At 45.6% G+C, this 20,896-nt stretch overlaps 1 pseudogene; it reads right to left on the reverse strand.

The window, feature by feature from the left end:
- Positions 1-20,896, reverse strand: part of LOC139569847 (transformation/transcription domain-associated protein-like) — a 166,868-nt pseudogene that overhangs the window by 143,539 nt on the left and 2,433 nt on the right.

Consider the following 20,896-nt stretch of genomic DNA (forward strand, 5'->3'; position numbering starts at 1 on the left):
GGGTAACTATACCTCACAGTGATCTGAATCAGACCCCGATAGTCAATACACGGGCGCAGACCTCCCTCCTTCTTCTTGACAAAAAAGAAACTCGAGGAGGCGGGTGAAGTGGAGGACCGAATGTACCCCTGATGCAGGGATTCGGAGACGTATGTTTCCATAGCATCCGTCTCCGCCTGTGAGAGGGGATACATGTGCCTCCTGGGAAGTGCAGTGCCTACCAGGAGATCTATCGCACAATCGCCCCGTCGATGAGATGGTAATTGAGTCGCCTTCTTTTTGGAGAAGGCGAGAGCCAAGTCGGTATATTCAGGAGGAATGCGCACGGTGGAGACCTGGTCTGGACTCTCCACCGTAGTGGCACCAACGGAAACCCCTAAACACTTACCTGAGCACTCTCGCGACCACCCTGTGAGAGCCCTCTGTGGCCAAGAAACAGTGGGGTTTTGACAAGTTAACCACGGTAGGCTCAGCACCACGGGAAACGCAGGAGAGTCAATAATAAAGAGACTAATTCTCTCCGTATGACCGCCCTGCGTCACAATGCCCAAAGGAGCGGTGACCTCCCTAATCAACCCTGACCCTAATGGTCGACTATCTAAGGCGTGAACGGGGAAGGGCACATCCACGGGAACAATGGGGATCCCTAAACTATGGGCAAATGATCTATCAATGAAATTCCCAGCCGCTCCTGAATCGACGAGCGCCTTATGCTGGGAATGCGGGGAAAACTCAGGAAAATTAACAAATAAAAACATGTGTGCAACAGAGGGCTCTGGGTGAGAATGGTGCCTTCTCACCTGGGGTGACGCCAGAGTGCCCTGCCTGCTGCCTTGAACCCTAGAGGAGCCAACACGGCACCGACCAGCAGTGTGACCTCTGCGGCTACAGATGGTACACGTGAAAGCCCCTCCTCCAGTCTCCCTGTGCGCACCACAGGCACCGGAGCGGTGGTGCTGGGAAATGGAATCGACAGAGCCCTCTCTGGACGTCCGCGGGTGACCAGCAGGTTATCCAGCCGAATGGACATGTCCACCAGCTGGTCGAAGGTAGGAGTGTGAATCAACGCCGTGTGCTCCTGGACGCACTCCTCGACTCCGATACCATAGGTACCTGCTCCTGCTGACTCCATAATGGGTGTGGTATTCTGTCAGGTATGTGTAAATGGATGTAAGAGAGTCAGGTGCAGGAGAGCAGATATTGGGTAGCCAAGAGAGCCTTTTATTTAGGCAAAACAAAAGCACATGGCAAAATAAACACGAAATAACAATTCGGGTTAACATAACCCAGCGCAACAGACTAACGTGCACATAACATGAAACAGAATAAACAATACCACACAAAGACATGGGGGAAACAGAGGGTTAAATACACAACACATAATGAGGGAAATGAGAACCAGGTGTGTGGGAAAACGAGACAAATGGAAAATGAAAAATGGATCGGCGATGGCTAGAAGACCGGCGACGTCGACCGCCGAGCACCGCCCGAACAAGGAGAGGCATCAACTTCGGCAGAAGTCGTGACAGTAATAGTGAAAGTGTAAACTTGGCAGTAGGAATTCTATACAGTATATCTCTCAGCTTCCCTATCAAATCTAAACATTCCAAACAGAAAACCGAAGAAAATTAACAACAATGACAAATGGTTTGATGAAGAATGCAAAAACCTAAGAAAACATTTTTTGAAACCTATCAAACCAAAAACATAGAGACCCAGAAAACCTGAGTCTACGCCTTCACTATGGTGAATCACTAAAACAATACAGACATACACTACGGAAAAAGAAGGAACAGCACTTCAGAAATCAGCTCAATGTAATTGAAGAATCCGTAGAATCTAACCACTTCTGGGAAAACACTAAACAAACAACAAAACGAAGAGTTATCTATCCAAAATGGAGATGTATGGGTAAACCACTTTTTCAATCATTTGGCCCTATAACAAAGAACAAACAGCAAAAACATATACATGATCAAATACAAAACTTAGAATCAACTAAAAATATCAGGATTAAGGTAAGTCCCAGATGCAGACCGTGTCGAAGTAACAATGTTTATTACAGCAACAGTGGCAGGTACAGGACGGCAGGCTGGACCAGGTCAGGCAGAGGTCGGTAATCCAGAGGTGGGGCAAAGGTACAGGACGGCAGGCAGGCTCAGGGTCAGGTAGAGTGGTCAGGCGGGCGGGCTCAGTGTCAGTACAGGCAAGTGTCAAAACCAGGAGGATGAGAAAAAAGAGACTAGGGAAAAGCAGGAGCTTAATACAAAAATGCTGGTTGACTTGACAAACAAGACGATCTGGCAACAGACAAACAGAGAACACAGGTATAAATACACAGGGGATAATGGGGAAGATGGGCGACACCTGGAGGGGGGTGGAGACAATCACAAAGACAGGTGAAACAGATCAGGGTGTGACAATTAAAGACTACCAGAACCCACTGGATTCTCCAATTCCATTGAATGAACTACAGGACAAAATACAAACCCTCCAACCCAAAAAGGCCTGTGGTGTTGAATGTATCCTCAATGAAAAGATAAAATATACAGACAACAACTTCCAATTGGATATTCTTAAACTCTTTAACATCATCCTCAGCTCTGGCATCTTCCCCAATATTTGGAACCAAGGACTGATCACCCCAATCCACAAAAGTGGAGACAAATTTGACCCCAATAACTACCATGGGATATGCGTCAACAGCAACCTTCAGAAAATCCTCGACATGATCATTAACAGCAAACTCATACATTTCCTCAGTGAAAGCAACGTACTGAGCTAATGTCAAATTGGCGTTTTACCAAATTACTGTACGACAGACCACGTATTCACCCTGCACACCCTAATTGACAAACAAACAAACCAAAACAATGGCAAGGTCTTCTCATGGTTTGTTGATTTCAAAAAGCTTTTGACTCAGTTTGGCATGAGGATCTGCTGTACAAATTGATGGAAAGTGGTGATGGGGGAATGACATACAACATTATAAAATCCATGTCAACAAACAACAAGTGTGCGGTTAAAATTGGCAAAAAAACTAGTTTCTTTCGACATGGCCAGGGGGTGAGACAGGGATGCAGCTTAAGCCCCACCCTCGTCCACATGTACAGTTGAAGTCGGTTAGGGCATCTACTTTGTGCATGACACAAGTAATTCTTCTAACAATTGTTTATATACAGATTATTTCACTTATAATTCAATGTATCACAATTCCAGTGGGTCAGAAGTTTACATACATGGCTTTAGAAGCTTCTGATAGGCTAATTGACATCATTTGAGTCAATTGGAGGTGTACCTGTGGATCTATTTCAAGGCCTACCTTCAAACTCAGTGCATCTTTGCTTGACGTCATGGGAAAATAAAAAGAAAACAGCCAAGACCTCAGAAAACAAATTGTAGACCTCCACAAGTCTGGTTCATCCTTGGGAGCAATTTCCAAATGCCTGAAGGTACCACGTTCATTTGTACAAACAAACGTACGCAAGTATAAACACCATGGAACCACGCAGCCGTCATACCGCTCAGGAAGGAGACGCGTTCTGAAGGAGTGCAAATCAATCGCAGAACAACAGCAAAGGACCTTGTGAAGATGCTGGAGGAAACAGGTGCAAAAGTATCTATATCCACAGTAAAAACGAGTCCTACATCTACATAACCTGAAAGGCCGCTCAGCAAGGAAGAAGCCACTGCTCGAAAACAGCCATAAAAAAGCCAGACTACAGTTCGCAACTGCACATGGGGACAAAGATTGTACTTTTTGGAGAAAATACAAAGCCAACTTACTAAAGTTCCCCTAATACACTGAACTCATTAGGGGAACATATTTTAAATAAATATAGACTAGACCACTTTGAAGGTATGAAAACAAAACTTTGAAAAATGTTTGACTTTGTTATAAACTATCCAATTAAGTCTGTTGCCATGGCTTGGCCTGTGACCTGAACCCATGGCCTCTCACCTCTGTGTAGAAGACCTTATGCTCCATGACGTTGAGGACCATGGTGAAGAGGCGTGGCTGCAGGGGTGTGCAGAAGGTATAGCCCTCCATCAGGCCGATCTGGGCGTTGGCCGCCTGGTGGCTAGGCAGGTGCTTCTTAAAGACAATCAACACAAGGTTAGGCTGTGGAGTGTGTTTTATTGTATGGCCAGATGGTAATGCTCACTAAGACCTTCATTCCAATATCTGTAGCATGTGCAGAGCAAAGACCATATCTAACACTGCCTCATTCCATTTCTATGTGCAACAACACCCTTGTACGGCGTCTCAGACCCACCTCTTTGTGTGGCTCCATGATGACGGTGACAATCTTCCCGGTGACCTGGGCCAGCACCTGCAGGGAGTGTATGTCCTGCTTCCTGACCGGGGAGTTGGAGGAGGTGACCTCTCTCACCAGGTCATGGGTGACCATGTGGAAGGACTTGTCCTGAGCAGCCAGCAGCTCCTCTGTCTTCTCCTCATCCTTCAGAGGGGTGGCACAACGGACCAGGAGCTGCTCCAGTGGTCTTTGCCATGGCTACTGCACCGTTAGACACCTGGAGGTAAAAGTTTAATAATAACTTCTTATTTCACTATTGTTTTCACCCCACCGTGATACCCGACAGAAAAGTCCTGGGGCCATCTTGCCATAGAAAATAACATTTCTTAATTTTAATGTTTCAACCCTGTATAATTCAAGTATATGTGTCAACACAAACCAGACAACTAGTGTTACCACAGATAACCGTACCTCTCAAGTGAGGTCCATCATGATGAAGAGCAGAGCCTTAAGGAAGGTGAGATAAGGGAAGAGGAGGGGGTGAGGAATGAAGAGGCGAGAGGAGGGAGATGAGAAATGAAGGGGGAGAGGAGGGTGATGAGGAATGAATGGGGAGAGGAGGGTGATGAGGATAGAATGGGGAGAGGAGGGTGATGAGGATAGAATGGGGACAGGAGGGAGATGAGGAATGAAGAGGGGAGAGGAGGGGGATGAGGAAGGAAGGGGGGATGAGGAATGAAGGGGGAGAGGAAGGGGCTGAGGAATGAATGGGGAGAGGAGGGAGATAAGGAATGAAGGGGGAAGAAGGTGGGGGATGATGAATGAAGGGGGAGAGGAGGGGGATGAGGAATGAAGGGGGAGAGGAGGGGGATGAGGAATGAATTGGGGAGAGGAGGGAGATGAGGAAGGAAGGGGGAGAGGAGGGAGATGATGGAAGAGATGGAGCAGAATGAGCTACAGTAACAGCAATAATGTATATTCACAGACAAGAATTAAAGCACTTACAGTAATCGAGAATTCACTTCCTGTTCAAAACATATCAATTGTATAAATCAACACTAGCACACATTATAGTAAGTGATGCAATGCCACTGGTAAACCCCCAAGCCCTCTGTCTCTCACCCTCTCCTCGGACCCCAGGATGATGGAGGCTATTTCAAAGATAACAGCCAGAGCCACCTCTCCTATTTTACACAGCTCATTTTCCTCTTAGGCCACGCAGACGGCTATGGTGTTGATCGAAACCGTTCTCCTCACTGTGGAACATAGCTGTGTTGGGCTGGCTGCCCAGCAGGTAGCACTGCAGCAAGAACGGACCTGGGGGGAGGGGTGGGCACAAAAACCCAACACCTATGAGAAGCATACAAAAGGAGGAGAATAGAAAGGGTAGAAGGTGTGAGAGAATGACACAGAAGGAGAGAGGAGACAAAAAGAGATGGAGCATCCAGCCAAATGAGACAGAGGTGCAGAGACGGTCAAGTCCCAAATGCGAGTGAGACAAAAAGACAAGGTAGCAGAGAGAAATATGCCTTCTCTCACCACACTGCTGAGTCACAGTCCCTATGGTGTAGTGTCTGACGAGGCTGGCCACGAGGCTGGCCATGAGGCTGGCCACGAGGCTGGCCACGAGGCAAGCCACGAAGGGCAGAACGCTGGGATGGAGGTCCTTAATGACAACAGACATGAAAACCCTGGTCAGTGCCTGTTCAAAAGTCCTGCGTACTGGGCCTTGTCGCGGTGGGAGATTATCACACTGGGGACGCACTTCTCTGTGAAACTGGACACACACACAACAGCAAAACACACACTCAATTAAACATGCCGCCATAAGACATTCAACAGACACAAGCAAACGACAAAACACTCAAATATTAACATGTTCATCATTAAAACGGTAATGAATCATTTACAGGGTCTGTCACATCAGCTTTGGTTTTATTCTGTGGTAACAGCCATTTTCTGTCCCTGGGTGTTTCATCTGCAGTCTCTGGCAGTGGTTAAAAACCCTAAGGACCAATAGACAGACAGACAGACTTTGTGCCTGACTGGCTGGCCTCGGCCTCCCTGTCCCCCTGTCCTCTCCAAGGCTGTGTTGTTGTTCAGCCCTGCTGAAGGAGACGGGTTGTTGTATTGTTATATAAGGCGGCAGGTAGCCTAGTGGTTAGAATTTTGGTCCAGGAACCAAAAGGTCCCTGGTTCGAAATCCCCAAACCGACAAGGTGAAAATCTGTCAATGTGTCCTTGAACAAGGCACTTAACCCTAACTTGCTCCAGGGGCGCTGTACTACTATGGCTGACCCTGTAAAACAACACACTTCACTGCACTTATCTGGTGCATGTTACAATAAAACATTCTAAATGAGAAGTTTAGCCCTGCTGAAGTGGACGTGTTGTTTGAGAAGCTGTTTTTTCCATGCTTGAGCTAGTGTTTTATAACGCCAGATGCCAGGGACACACCTGATGGACTGCTCCTTTTCATTATCGCCTATTAAAATACTTTTGCTTTAGGAGAGGTAGAGGCAGAGAGGGGAGAAGACGAGGGGGTGAGGAGGAGGGAGGGAGAGAAGGGAGTGGGGGGGTTAGACGGACAGCCAGATCAATTCCCGTTCATTCACGGCCCCTGCCACTCCAATGGTGCTCCATTCTCACTTCTTGGCATTCGGTGATATCAAGAAAAGCTATCTGACCCTTTTCACTGAAAGTCCCTTTTCACGAAGACCAACAGGTGAGACAACGAGAGAATGGATGGGGTGAGAGATGAAAGAAATACATTGAGAGAGGACGTCATGGATCAAAACATCTGACAGATGGGGTGGTGCACGATCCCCACAATCATAACTGACACACTTCATTATCTCAGCGGGAGTGTGTGTGGGGGGGGGGGGGGGGGGGGGAGTGATAACAGAAAGGGAAAAGTCAATTAGCCCTTGCCCGGAGATCAATGATGGTAATGGGGGAGAGAGAAATATGGAGATTGATTAAGGCATGAAGAGATGAAGACAATACCCGGGGTCATGTGGAGTTGAGCGATACTGGGGAACATTAAAGAGTGCATGTGCGTGCAAATAGTTTTACTTGGGGTGAGCCAGGAGCTGTTACAGGGCGTGTTTGTTGTCATCCAAGGAGATCATAGCGACCAGAAACACTTGATGACCTTCCAGGCTTGCCGTCTGTAGTACGGCTCAGTGTTGGCACTCTTCAGACATTCCAGAGCCGTCTCTATAGCCTGCAGGGGAAACAGAGAGAGGCGTTTAACGCTAACCCTAACTCAGTGTTGGCACTCTTCAGATGGTGGGTCACATTGAAATTGACTTTATAATTTATAAGTATAAGGTTCTGTATTTATTTTCTTAGTCAACCTTGTGTTCAGTCCTAGTTTTGATTCACCTGTCTGTTTGCCTACCTGTGTATGACCATTGCCTGCCTGTGACCACGATTCCTGCCTTCAGTGAAGGCGAAATAATCACCTGCCGCGCTCTGCGCATGAATCTACACCTGAGTTTTCACTACAATAAGGTAGACTCGGCGAGATGACGTTGCCAAGAGCAGCACCTCAGATATTGGGCGCGTTTGAGTGGTAAGGCTAAATCAACAGACCATAGACGAACGTCGAGGAGGGAAGTTGGGGCAGGTGCATCTGAAAGTCAGACACTAATGTGGTTTTCTAACAGCAAGGCTCATATCAACGCTCGTATCAATTTCAGTGTTGAAATTGTTTATAAAAGGTTTTCTTTATAAGGTTGAAAAAAACAGGTCTCCAACCCCACATCACAAACTCACAAACTGCAATCATAATATAATATTATGTGTGTACATTGTACAATCAATTAGTTAGAGAGCCTCAAATATCACATTTATTTGTATATATCCATTGTACACATGAGTCAAATTTTTGCATTTTATCTAACCCTAACCATTTTCCTAACCTTAACCTAATTCTCCTAATCTGCTATGTAAATTCACCTAACCTGCTGCGTGAATTTACGGAGCAGGTTAGGTGAATTTACATAGCAGATTAGGAGAATTTGAGAATTTCATAACTTGCTATGAAAAATCACTTTAGACATTAGCAGCACCCCATCTAGTCATAACCCATAAATCGCAGCAAATTGGTTCCTGTTTCAGTCATGTTTATGGTCATGTTCATGTAGGTCAAACAGAAACACCCTTATGATTGTTTGACAATAGAGCCCACAATGCAGGCGATGGCTCCAGGATGAAGTCCGTGAAGAGCAACTTGCAGTCAACTGCTGTCAAAACTTTGTTACCTTTGATCACCATCGCTTCATACTCGTCGCCAAACCCACTGGCTCCAGGTCATCTACAAGTCTCTGCTAGGTAAAGCCCCACCTTATCTCAGCTCACTGGTCACCATAGCATCACCCACCCGTAGCAAGCGCTCCAGCAGGCATATCTCATTGGTCACCCCCAAAGCCAATTCCTTCTTTGGCCACGTTTTCTTCCAGTTCTCTGCTGCCAATGACTGGAACGAACTGCAAAAATCACTGAAGCTGGAGACCCATATCTCCCTCACTAGCATTAAGCACCAGCTGTCAGAGCAGCTCACAGATCACTGCACCTGTACATAGCCCATCTGTAAACAGCCCATCCAACTACCTCATCCCCATACTGTATTTATTTATTTATCTTGCTCCTTTGCACCACAGTATCTCTACTTGCACATTTATCTTCTGCACATCTACCATATCAGTGTCTAATTGCTATATTGTAATTACTTCGCCACCTTGGCCTATTTATTGCCTTACCTCCATTATCTTACCTCATTTGCACTCACTGTATACAGATTTTTTTTTTCTACTGTATTATTGATTGTATGTTTGTTTGTTCCATATGTAACTCTGTGTTGTTGTATATGTCGAACTGCTGTGCTTTATCTTGGCCAGGTCGCAGTTGTAAATGAGAACTTGTTCTCAACTAGCCTACCTGGTTAAATAAAGGTGAAATAAATAAATAAACATGATTTTTGTAAAGTTCATGCAGTTCACATGAAGTCTGACATTTTCTATCCCCAGAAAACACTTTGAAAGGTGTTGAACAGCAGTGGTCACGGACTTGACAAAAATGGTCAGCTAGGACGCGGCCATTGAGATGAGCACGATGCAAGACTTTGCTCTCACACAGTCACACAGAGAATCTTGGCATGTGCACAGGTACGCTTCATGCTGCTACAACATGCACACTATGGGAACACAACAGCAGAGAAGTTTAGCCTTGCGCTCCAACACTCCTGGTTGTTGCGGAAATGGACCCACTACTACCGTTTACTTTATGCATCTACATCATCTCGCTGAGTCTACCTTTAAACCTAACCTATGACCTGACCCATCCCCTTATGCATTGCTGCCCCACAGTGGCAAGAAGTGACATCCCCCCCAAAACTAAATGTCTCCTGTCTCGAACACAAAAACTAAATAATACTAAAATATATGATATAAAACCTAAATAAAAACTAGCCAAGTGGATCTGAAAACTAACTGAAACTGAACTTCAAATAAAAATCATTAAAATAATAGAAATAGAGAATATAACTCATAAAAACACAACATTACCTTTGAGCTCAATAATGATCATTTAAAAATAATTGCATAGCATTTTGAAATGTTATACAATCACGAGAAGCACACATGATTGTATAGAGAGAGTGTGAGAGGTTATCTCATTACAGCAATCAGCCCCAGTGAAACAGGCAGGCACAGCGACGGAGCAGACACCTTTATTACAGGGATCATGAGGATAATGCTGTCACGATTGTCATGGGAAGAAGTGGACCAAAGCGCAGGGTGGTACGTGTTCATTCTATTTATTTATTTACTGAACACCGACAACAACAAAACAAAATACGAACGTGACGTTCTGCAGGGCAAAATAACAACCAATGCAAAAATAAGAACCCACAAATGAAAGAGGGAAAAGGAACTGCCTAAGTATGATTCCCAATCAGAGACAACGATAGCTGCCTCTGATTGGGAACCACACTCTGCCAAAAACAAAGAAATAGAAAACATAGAAATAAAGAAACTAGAATGCCCACCCTAGTCACACCCTGGCCTAACCAAAATAGAGAATTAAAAGCCTCTCTATGGCCAGGGCGTGACAAATGCACTTTACTGTTTAACAAATTCATGGTTTTATCAGCAAAAACAATTTGACATTTGATTGAGGTGGCCAAGTAGAATGTGCAGCTCGCACCAGTGCGACCAATAAAAATGTTTTGCTCGCACAGACAAGGGTGGCAATATGTGACAAAATGGTTGCAGTCTGAAACCCTGTACCCTGTGTAGAATAACTAACCTGCTGCACTCAGGCAGTGTGATTAACTTTGAGACCGGCGCTCTGAGTAACCTGTCATGAAGAGAGAACCTCTGCACACAGTGCCGGGCCCAGGGAGAGCAGAGGTCATTTCAACTGGCAGATTATGAGCTGACAAGGCGACGCGGCCAGAGACTTAAAGAGGGAGAAAATTAACTAATTAACACCAGAGAGGAGAGAGGGAGAGAGAGGGCTGGTCTGTCTGGTGGGAGAGGAGGTAGAAAGGAGGAGAGGAGGAGGAGACTGCATAATTGAATTCCACTAGCCTAGCCCTGTCAGCACATAAAGGCTATGCTGCTACTGGCTGACATGCACTCATCCCATCTCAACAGCTAGATATAAAGACATAAATACCATAGAAATCATTTTGAATAAAGAGAGGCTCAAAGAGGCTTTAAATAGACTGAGTGTCTCACTTCAAAAGGAGGAGGAAGGGGAGGGAGAAATAGAGGAGGGAGTGAAGGGGCCGGCGGATAGAGAGAGAGGGAGAAGACAGAGCAGGAAAAGAAAGGGATAGAGGGGGAGATAGATCAAAGGAGAGAGAAAAAGATTTAGCGCAACCATCCAAACAAATGTCAGGATAAACTTAGAGAGAGAGATACAGAGAGCTATCTGTGGCATCCATCTTTGGAGCACCAACTCAATTATAGAAATGTGTTTTCACTGGTAGCAGACAGAAATAGAGTCATTAGAGAGTAAATCATGTGGTCGTCATCCACGGTTCTGTAGATTGATTATTCTGGCCTGGAGAGGAGACGAGGAGCTCGTAAGACCTGATGATGGAAGACTGTCTCCTCTCCTCTCACAGAGAGATGCTCAACTCTGACAAGGATTCATTATCCCTCAGAAGAACCATCACCCTTATTCTCTCCACTTCCTGTTCTCTAGCTTTCTCTGCTTTGTGATCACATTGAAATAGACCAGGAGAAAGGGGTGGATATGTGGAATTAATAGACCAGGAGAAAGGGGGGTGTCAAGCCCTGACCGTAGAGAGCTTTTTATGTCTCTATTTTGGTTTGGTCAGGGTGTGATTTGGGTGGGCATTCTATGTTAATTTTCTATGTTTTGTATTTCTTTGTTGTTTGGCGGGTGTGGTTCTCAATCAGAGGCAGCTGTCTATCGTTGTCTCTGATTGAGAACCAAACTTAGGTAGCTTTTTCCCACATGGTTTTTGTGGGTAGTTGTTTTCTGTTTTTGTGTCTGCACCAGACAGAACTGTTTCGTGTTGTTACATTTTGTTATTTTGTCTCAGTGTTCCGTTTTTTAAAATAAATAATCATGAACACTTCCCACGCTGCGCTTTGGTCCACACCTTCTTCATATGACGACCGTTACAGGGTGGATATGTGGAATTAACAGACCAGGAGAAAGCTGTGGATATGTGGAATTAATAGACCAGGAGAAAGCTGTGGATATGTGGAATTAATAGACCAGGAGAAAGAGGTGGATATGTGGAATTAATAGACCAGGAGAAAGAGGTGGATATGTGGAATTAATAGACCAGGAGAAAGAGGTGGATATGTGGAATTAATAGACCAGGAGAAAGAGGTGGATATGTGGAATTAATAGACCAGGAGAAAGAGGTGGATATGTGGAATTAATAGACCAGGAGAAAGGGGTGGATATGTGGAATTAATAGACCAGGTGAAAGAGGTGGATATGTGGAATTAATAGACCAGGAGAAAGAGGTGGATATGTGGAATTAATAGACCAGGAGAAAGGGGTGGATATGTGGAATTAATAGACCAGGTGAAAGAGGTGGATATGTGGAATTAATAGACCAGGAGAAAGAGGTGGATAAGAGGAATCAAAAGACCAGGAGAAAGGGGTGGATAAATGAAATTACAGTTTTTTACAATCGCTAGGACCCATTTCTCAATACTTAGGTCACTTTTTTGAAACTCTTCACACAGTTCTCCTAACCAACTTTCAGCTTGGCACAGCAGTTAATTTCCCATCCAAAATGCACCAAAACTACCAAAACACTTCATACATGTCTCAAATCAACACATTTTTCCATAACGCTAGCAAAGGTTGTCACCCAATAAGCACACTTTGTCACTCATAAAACAATGACCTAAAAAACTAACAGCAGGCAGCATTACACGTTTTCTTTTATCAAATTTCTTTACAAAACCAGAATGACACCTCTCTACTGTTTAGAATTCACTGCAGTATAGGTTACAGGAATGAATCAGACATGATACAATATGCTTCAATATGTTTTTTGGCATTGAGTGATTCCAAAATAAAAGAATTTGTATATACATCATCTACCGATACAGATACAGTAGCAATGCTAGTCAACCCTGTCTTCTGCATTTGGTGACAGGTTCTCATCCACATCACATCTTATGTCATCTTGGGCAATACACCGAGGAAAGAACCTTTTGGCATGCCTGGTCCATCCCTGGCAATTTTCTGCAGATATGTCCAGGCATCCAGCATTCATTGCGTCCAGGAGGGACATTTGATCATGTGGATGGTGGTCATAAACCTTCCACTTCCAGGAGGAAAAGTGACACCATCCTAGGATGGGCCGCAAACCACTCTGTGACTGCACGGGAGTGGTGAACTGCCACATTGTCCCATATAATTACAAACGTTAGCCGATTTCGCCTCACTGCAACCCTTTCCTCACCTGCTACAACCCTTCAATAGAGGTCATCCAGGAATGAAATGAGACGCTCGGTGTTGTATGGCCCAATTAGCGGTTTGTGTAACAGCAATCCATCAGAGGATATTGCTGCACACATTGTGATGCACCCCTCTGGCCCGGGACATCCACTGTGGGTCTTTTCCTAATCACATTCCTTCCTTGCCGCCGTGTTTTGGCCAAGTTGAAACCAGCCTCATCCACAAAGATGAATCTCCATGACTCTCTAAAATAAATCCATAAGACAACATAAGAGTTAGGCTATTATGGTAGTTTACATTATACCTGAAAACATGCCGTTGTGTGCCTCTGCCCTGTTTGATTCTGTTCCAAACCAGTTCTGTATTTTATAGTCATCTTACCTGGACATATTGGTTCCTGAGTTGCTTGACTCGGTCAGAGTTCCTCTCAAAGGGGACAGTGTACAACTGCTTCATCCTGACTTGATGTTGTTTCAGTTGTTATGCTTACATTGTGAATATTTCCAAATGTGATATTGCCTGCCAACACTCTGTCCCAAATCTCTGTGAGTTTTATGCCATTGTTTCTGATGACCATATCAACGATTGCAGTTTCCTGCACAGCAGTGAAAATCCTACCTCTCCCGCCTGTGGGAGATAACCGTTGGGTCCTAAGCAGAAATACAAAAACAATCACACACAAGTAGGTTTGGAGGCTTTGCTCAATTTACTTCTGTAATGTGCAGTTCAGTCAGATGCCCTTGCAGAATGCACATCTTACCTGTTGTTTTGCCGGAAATTTCTCCGAATAAATGTCACTGTTGACTGTTGCAGATTTGGCTGCACTCTCAGACCAGCCTCTCTCATTGATAGATCATGATTTATTACATGATCAATTATAGTATCCCTAATCTCGTCTGAGACTACAGCTCTTGATCTTCCTCTCAGTCTTCTTCCACCACGGATACGTACTCCTCTCCCTCTTCCAGCCACTCTTCTTCCTCTGTCAGCCACTTCTCTATCTCTGGCTGGGTCCATGTTTACATTACACTACAACATTATTCCTAAGATGTCCCCTTTTGTATAGATGGTAATGAAATTGAAAGACGGACACCTGGGTAGGTGTTCAGCTACCATGGGAATCAGCTGTGGTTGGTCTAATTGTTTTGATAGTATTTTATTTTTTAGATGTGGAATATATTTCAATACGGTATTACTGTAGAAATGTAGCAAATTGCTGTCTTATTCAATTGTGTGTTAAACAGTTTTGAAAAGAGTATGTAAACATGTGCAAATTGGCCTGTAGGTACATAGCGTTTTGGTGGTGGTTGTGTCATAGCGAGAAATTAATTCATGAAATTTGAAAGATGTAGTCATTGAATGCATTTTGTGCCAAAGCAATGAAAAATTATCCACAGTTTAGCCCACATAGACTGCTTGTCACGATCGTCTTTAGGTGACAGAGAGGACCAAGGTGCAGCGTGATATAGATACATCTTCTTTTATTTGAGAAGATGAAACGAACACGAAACTAATACAAACTAAACAAAACAACAAACGTGAAGCTAACAAACGAAAGTGCAGACACACGCTACTAACGTCAAACATAGACAATTACCCACAACCTACCTAATGCCTATGGCTGCCTTAAATATGGCTCCCAATCAGAGACAACGATAGACAGCTGTCTCTGATTGAGAACCAATCCAGGCAACCATAGACTTACATAAACACCTACACTGAACACAACCCCATGAACTCTACAAAACCCCCTAGACAATACACACACCCTAGACTAGACAAAAACACACAAACATCCCCCATGTCACACCCTGACCTAACTAAAATAATAAAGAAAACAAAGATAACTAAGGCCAGGGCGTGACACTGCTGTTGTGCTAGACCAGGAGAAAGACCAGGAGAAAGGGGTGGATATGTGGAAATAATTGAGAGTTGTTTTTAAGTGGTCTCTTTGAGAACATAGTACAATATCCTTCTATTGAGACGTAATGCCCAACACACCAAAGTCGGATGCCTTATCAACAACTATTATGATCCAAATTGGCTACCATACCAATCCCCCATTCAGAGACGTAATGGCTGACCAGTGGCATAACTTCTCCATGGATAGTTGTATAGAGGCCTTGCAGTCAGTGAACTCAGCCTTGATGCTGGGTCCCTGGACCTCCGTCACAACGTTGCAGAGGTCCAGTTCATTCCTAACATGCAGCTTCAGACCACGGAGACTCAAATCTACATTAAGCTGGTGAAATACGCCATGCAGGCCTTGTGTCTGATGGTGCCTGTGAGGCTGTCTGACGATGCCTGTGTCTGACGGTGCCTGTGTCTGACGGTGCCTGTGTCTGGCGGTGCCTGTGAGGCTGTGTCTGACGGTGCCTGTGTCTGACGGTGCCTGTGTCTGACGGTGCCTGTGTCTGATGATGCCTGTGTCTGACGGTGCCTGTGTCTGACGGTGCCTGTGTCTGATGATGCCTGTGTCTGACGATGCCTGTGAGGCTGTGTCTGACGGTGCCTGTGTCTGACGGTGCCTGCGTCTGACAGTGCCTGTGAGGCTGTGTCTGACGGTGCCTGTGTCTGACGGTGCCTGCGTCTGACAGTGCCTGTGAGGCTGTGTCTGACGGTGCCTGTGTCTGACGGTGCCTGTGTCTGACGGTGCCTGTGTCTGACGCTGCCTGTGTCTGACGGTGCCTGTGTCTGACGCTGCCTGTGTCTGACGGTGCCTGTGTCTGACGGTGCCTGTGTCTGACGGTGCCTGTGTCTGACGCTGCCTGTGTCTGATGGTGCCTGTGAGGCTGTGTCTGACGCTGCCTGTGTCTGATGGTGCCTGTGAGGCTGTGTCTGATGGTGCCTGTGTCTGATGGTGCCTGTGAGGCTGTGTCTGATGGTGCCTGTGTCTGATGGTGCCTGTGAGGCTGTGTCTGACGGTGCCTGTGTCTGATGGTGCCTGTGAGGCTGTGTCTGACGGTGCCTGTGTCTGATGGTGCCTGTGAGGCTGTGTCTGACGGTGCCTGTGTCTGACGGTGCCTGTGTCTGACGGTGCCTGTGTCTGACGGTGCCTGTGTCTGACGGTGCCTGTGTCTGACGGTGCCTGTGAGGCTGTGTCTGATGGTGCCTGTGAGGCTGTGTCTGACGGTGCCTGTGAGGCTGTGTCTGATGGTGCCTGTGTCTGATGGTTCCTGTGTCTGACGGTGCCTGTGTCTGACGGTGCCTGTGTCTGACAGTGCCTGTGAGGCTGTGTCTGACGGTGCCTGTGAGGCTGTGTCTGATGGTGCCTGTGTCTGATGGTGCCTGTGTCTGACGGTGCCTGTGTCTGACGGTGCCTGTGAGGCTGTGTCTGACGGTGCCTGTGTCATCGCCTCACAGGCACCGTCAGACACAGGAGAGGGGTGGCTGGGAGGGCAGGGACCCCGGTAGGCGCGCCCTGGGGTTCGACCACACCCATCTCTGACTGGGGCTTGCACTTCTTGAACATGGTGGCGAGCTGGTAGCGAGTGATGGTGTGGAACTTCAGCACCAACACCTCGAGGAAGAAAATGTAGAGATTGAAGATTTATTGAAGTCAATATCTTGATAATCATGAAAGGAACAGAATCTTCTTACATGGGGAACCTAGAGGTAGTAGAGAGGCCAAAGGTCGATTTGTGATTGGGCACAACATTGCCCAACATTGCCCATTATGATGTCCCTTCCCATCTGTCATTACTTATTCAGTCACAGTCTCCTTATCAGTATGTCCCGTCCGTTGTCGTTCTCCTGTTCACTCTTGGAGCAGATGCAATCGACCAGGTTAAACAGCAGTTTTCAGGACATGGTCTGGATGCTACTGGGGAGAGACTCGTCATCTATGTTCTTGGCAAACAGCTAGACACAGGTCTGTGAGGGGCAGGTTCTGACACACGTGGTCTGCCAGCGTGCTGTAGGCCAGGGGTCTGTTGGGGGAGAGAAGGGGAAAGTTTAGGTCAATAAGGGAGTGAGGAGGAGAGCTCACCCCTATCAAACAGAAGGTTACATTTTACATGACATTATCTGGAGGGGGGAGAAGGAAAAAGGTCATATCACTAGCACCCATGTAGACCAGAGGTCTGGAGGGATGGGGGATAAAGAGGGGAAGGGACAGGTTAAAGGTTATAGGAGTTCACAACTATCAAATGAAACATCTTTACATTTTACCTAACATCTCAGTCATTTAGCAGACACTAAATGCTCTTATCAGGAGTGTCTTACAATCAGTGCATGAAGGTGCCTGAGCTTTTAAGAGCCCTTTTTCATTTATTATACTCCACCATCAGCCTAGAAACTGTGATTGATTTGCTCTTTTAGATTCCAGTTGAGTGAATATAAGTCACTTTTTACTGAATAGGTAAGGTGGAGGCTGCAAAATGATTCTGAAAGCTCCAGGGTTCTAAAGGAATAAAGGCTGCCTGCTTGTTCAACGATCATCAACCAACTTGACAGAACTTAAAGAATTTAAAAAATAATGTGCTAATATTGTACTATCCAGGTGTGCACAGCTCTTAGAGACTTACCCAGAAAGACTCACAGCTGTAATCACTGCCAAAGGTGACTCTAACATGTATTGACTCAGGGGTGTGAATACTTATGTAAATTAGATATTTCTGTATTTCATTTTCAATACATTTGCAAACATTTTCCAAAACCTGTTTTCACGTTGTCATTATGGGGTAGTGTGTAGATGGGTTATAAAAAAAGATATGTAATCCATTCTGTATTCAGGCTGTAACACAACAACATGTGGAATAAGTCAAGGGGTATGAATACTTTCTGAAGGCACTGTACATGTTCGTGAGAGTATGACCTTTCCATAGAGGGGTCATAATAGTTTCCAGGTTTGCATTTTTCCCAGTTGGTTCAGGCGCCGCACACACAGACATGGGCATTCAGGTCGGCCCTTCAGAAAGTTACTGCAAATACAAATCAGTGACGCATTCCGTTAATGTCTTATAATAAACTTGGGAAAATAATACATTTTCAATACATTTAGTTCATACCTAGCTAAGGTCAATACATTTTTATATTGTGGGATTCTGTTTTAATTACTGGATTTAATCAAATCAAAGTTTATTGGTCGCTTACACAGTTTGGCAGATGTTATAGCATGTTACTAGCTCTTAACAATGCTCATGTTACTACCTCTTATAGCCTTTTATAGTTCTTATAGCCTTTAGCCGTACCCTTATCCTACTCCTCCTCTGTTCCTCTGGTGATGTAGAGGTTAATCCAGGCCCTGCAGTGCCTAGCTCCACTCCTATTCCCCAGGTGCTCTCATTTGTTGACTTCTGTAACCGTAAAAGCCTTGGTTTCATGCATGTTAACATTAGAAGCCTCCTCACTAAGTTTGTTTTATTCACTGCTTTAGCACACTCTGCCAACCCGGATGTCCTTTTTCGTGTCTGAATCCTGGCTTAGGAAGACCACCAAAAACCCAGAAATTTCCATACCTAACTATAAAATATTCCAACAAGATAGAACTTCCAAAGGGGGCGGAGTTGCAATCTACTACAGAAATAGCCTGCAGAGTTCTGTCTTACTATCCAGGTCTGTACCAAAACAATTCAAGCTTCTACTTTTAAAAATCTACCTTTCCAGAAACAAGTCTCTCACCGTTGCCGCTTGCTATAGACCACCCTCTGCCCCCAGCTGTGCCCTGGACACCATATGTGAATTGATTGCCCCCCACCTATCTTCAGAGCTCGTGCTGCTAGGCGACCTAAACTAGGACATGCTTAACACCCCAGCCATCCTACAATCTAAGCTCGATGCCCTCAACCTCTGCCCTGCACCCCCCACAGCAACTCGCCCAAGCCACCCCCATTTCCCCTTCACCCAAATCCAGATAGCTGATGTTCTGAAAGAGCTGCAAAATCGGGACCACTACAAATCAGCTGGGCTAGACAATCTGGACCCTCTCTTTCCAAAATGATTTGCCGAAATTGTTGCAACCCCTATTACTTGCCTGTTCAACCTCTCTTTTATATCGTCTGAGATTCCCAAAGATTGGAAAGCTGCCACGGTCATCCCCATCTTCAAAGGGGGAGACACTCTTGACCCAAACTACTACAGACCTATATCATCCTACCCTGCCTTTCTAAGGTCTTCGAAAGCCAAGTTAATAAACAGATTACCGACCATTTCGAATCCCACCGTACCTTCTCCGCTATGCAATCTGGTTTCAGAGCTGGTCATGGGTGCACCTCAGCCACGCTCAAGGTCCTAAACGATATCATAACCGCCATCGATAAGAGACAATACTGTTCAGCCGTGTTTATCAACCTGGCCAAGTCGAATACTAGCTCTTAACAATGCTTATGTTACTAGCTCTTAACAATGCTTATGTTACTAGCTCTTAACATTGACTTCAATAAATCTTCAATCTCTACATTTTCTTCCTCGAGGTGTTGGTGCTGAAGTTCCACACCATCACTCGCTACCAGCTCGCCACCATCTTCAAGAAGTGCAAGAGAAACAGACACCTCACAAGTCCTCAACTGACAGCTTCTTTAAATAGTACCCACAAAACACCAATCTCAACATCAACAGTGAAGAGGCAACTTCGGGATGCTACCATGGACATATAATGCTACCATGGACATATAACCACGTTGATTTATGAATAGCAAAGTGATTTGGAAATCAACTTTATTCAGTCAGTTTGACAGCTTTTATAAACTAGTCAACACTTGCTGTTCAGTTGTCAATCTAAGCACAGTAAACACTTAATAGCCTACCTGCACCACGACTGCGTGGCTGGCTATGTAAAACACATGTAAAGAAATTTGACTGCAACCAACCACAGTGCACACAAATTGTACCTGGAGGCGGGACGAACAGAGACAGACAGAGAAAACGAGAGAGTGCAAGGGAGAGAGAGCAAGGGAGAGAGAGCAAGGGAGAGAGTGCAAGGGAGAGAGAGCAAGGGAGAGAGAGCAAGGGAGAGAGAGCAAGGGAGAGAGAGCAAGGGAGAGAGCGCAAGGGAGAGAGCATATGAATGTTCATGCACCTGAAAGACACTAATATGGCTGCCACCAATAGAGATGCCAAGTCTGATAGCTGTGGCTTGTTTCACATGGAGACTAATGAAAGATGAAGGCTGCTGTTTTGATGAGAGGGGCAGGTCGGCAGCATGGGGAGGAGGAGGAGGAGGAGAGGAGGGGCAGGTTGGCAGCACAGGGAGGTGGAGGAGAGGAGGTGTAGGAGGGAGGAGAGGGTTAAGGTGAGGAGGTATAGGAGGGAAGAGGGGAGGGGGTTTAGGGCTACCTGTTAGGTGGTCTAACCTCAGTGTCTCCCGGGCCGTGTAGCCAGTAAGTCCATGCAAGGGATGAACTCTGCAACACAGAATAAAAATCTAGTGTCAGAATTCACCTGAGTGTGAGTCTGCATCCGTATGTGAATGCCTGTGTGTGTGTTTGCGTCCGTCAGTGTGTCCTTCGGTTAGTGTCAATACGTACGGCTGCGCAGGTCTTTGGTGAGGATGTGTTTGGCAGCGATGAGCAGCTCCTTGTGGAGGTGGGCCGTCTCAGAGGGACAGCTGGTCAGCAGCTGCTGCATGCCCTTCACCATCTGCTGAGAGTATTTCCCTATCAGGTCCTGGTCAGAAACACAGAGAGAGAGAGAGAGAGAGAGAGAGAGAGACAGAGACACAGAGAGACACA

This window comes from Salvelinus alpinus, chromosome 3 (genome assembly GCF_045679555.1).
Source record: "Salvelinus alpinus chromosome 3, SLU_Salpinus.1, whole genome shotgun sequence".
Taxonomy (NCBI): Eukaryota; Metazoa; Chordata; class Actinopteri; order Salmoniformes; family Salmonidae; genus Salvelinus; species Salvelinus alpinus.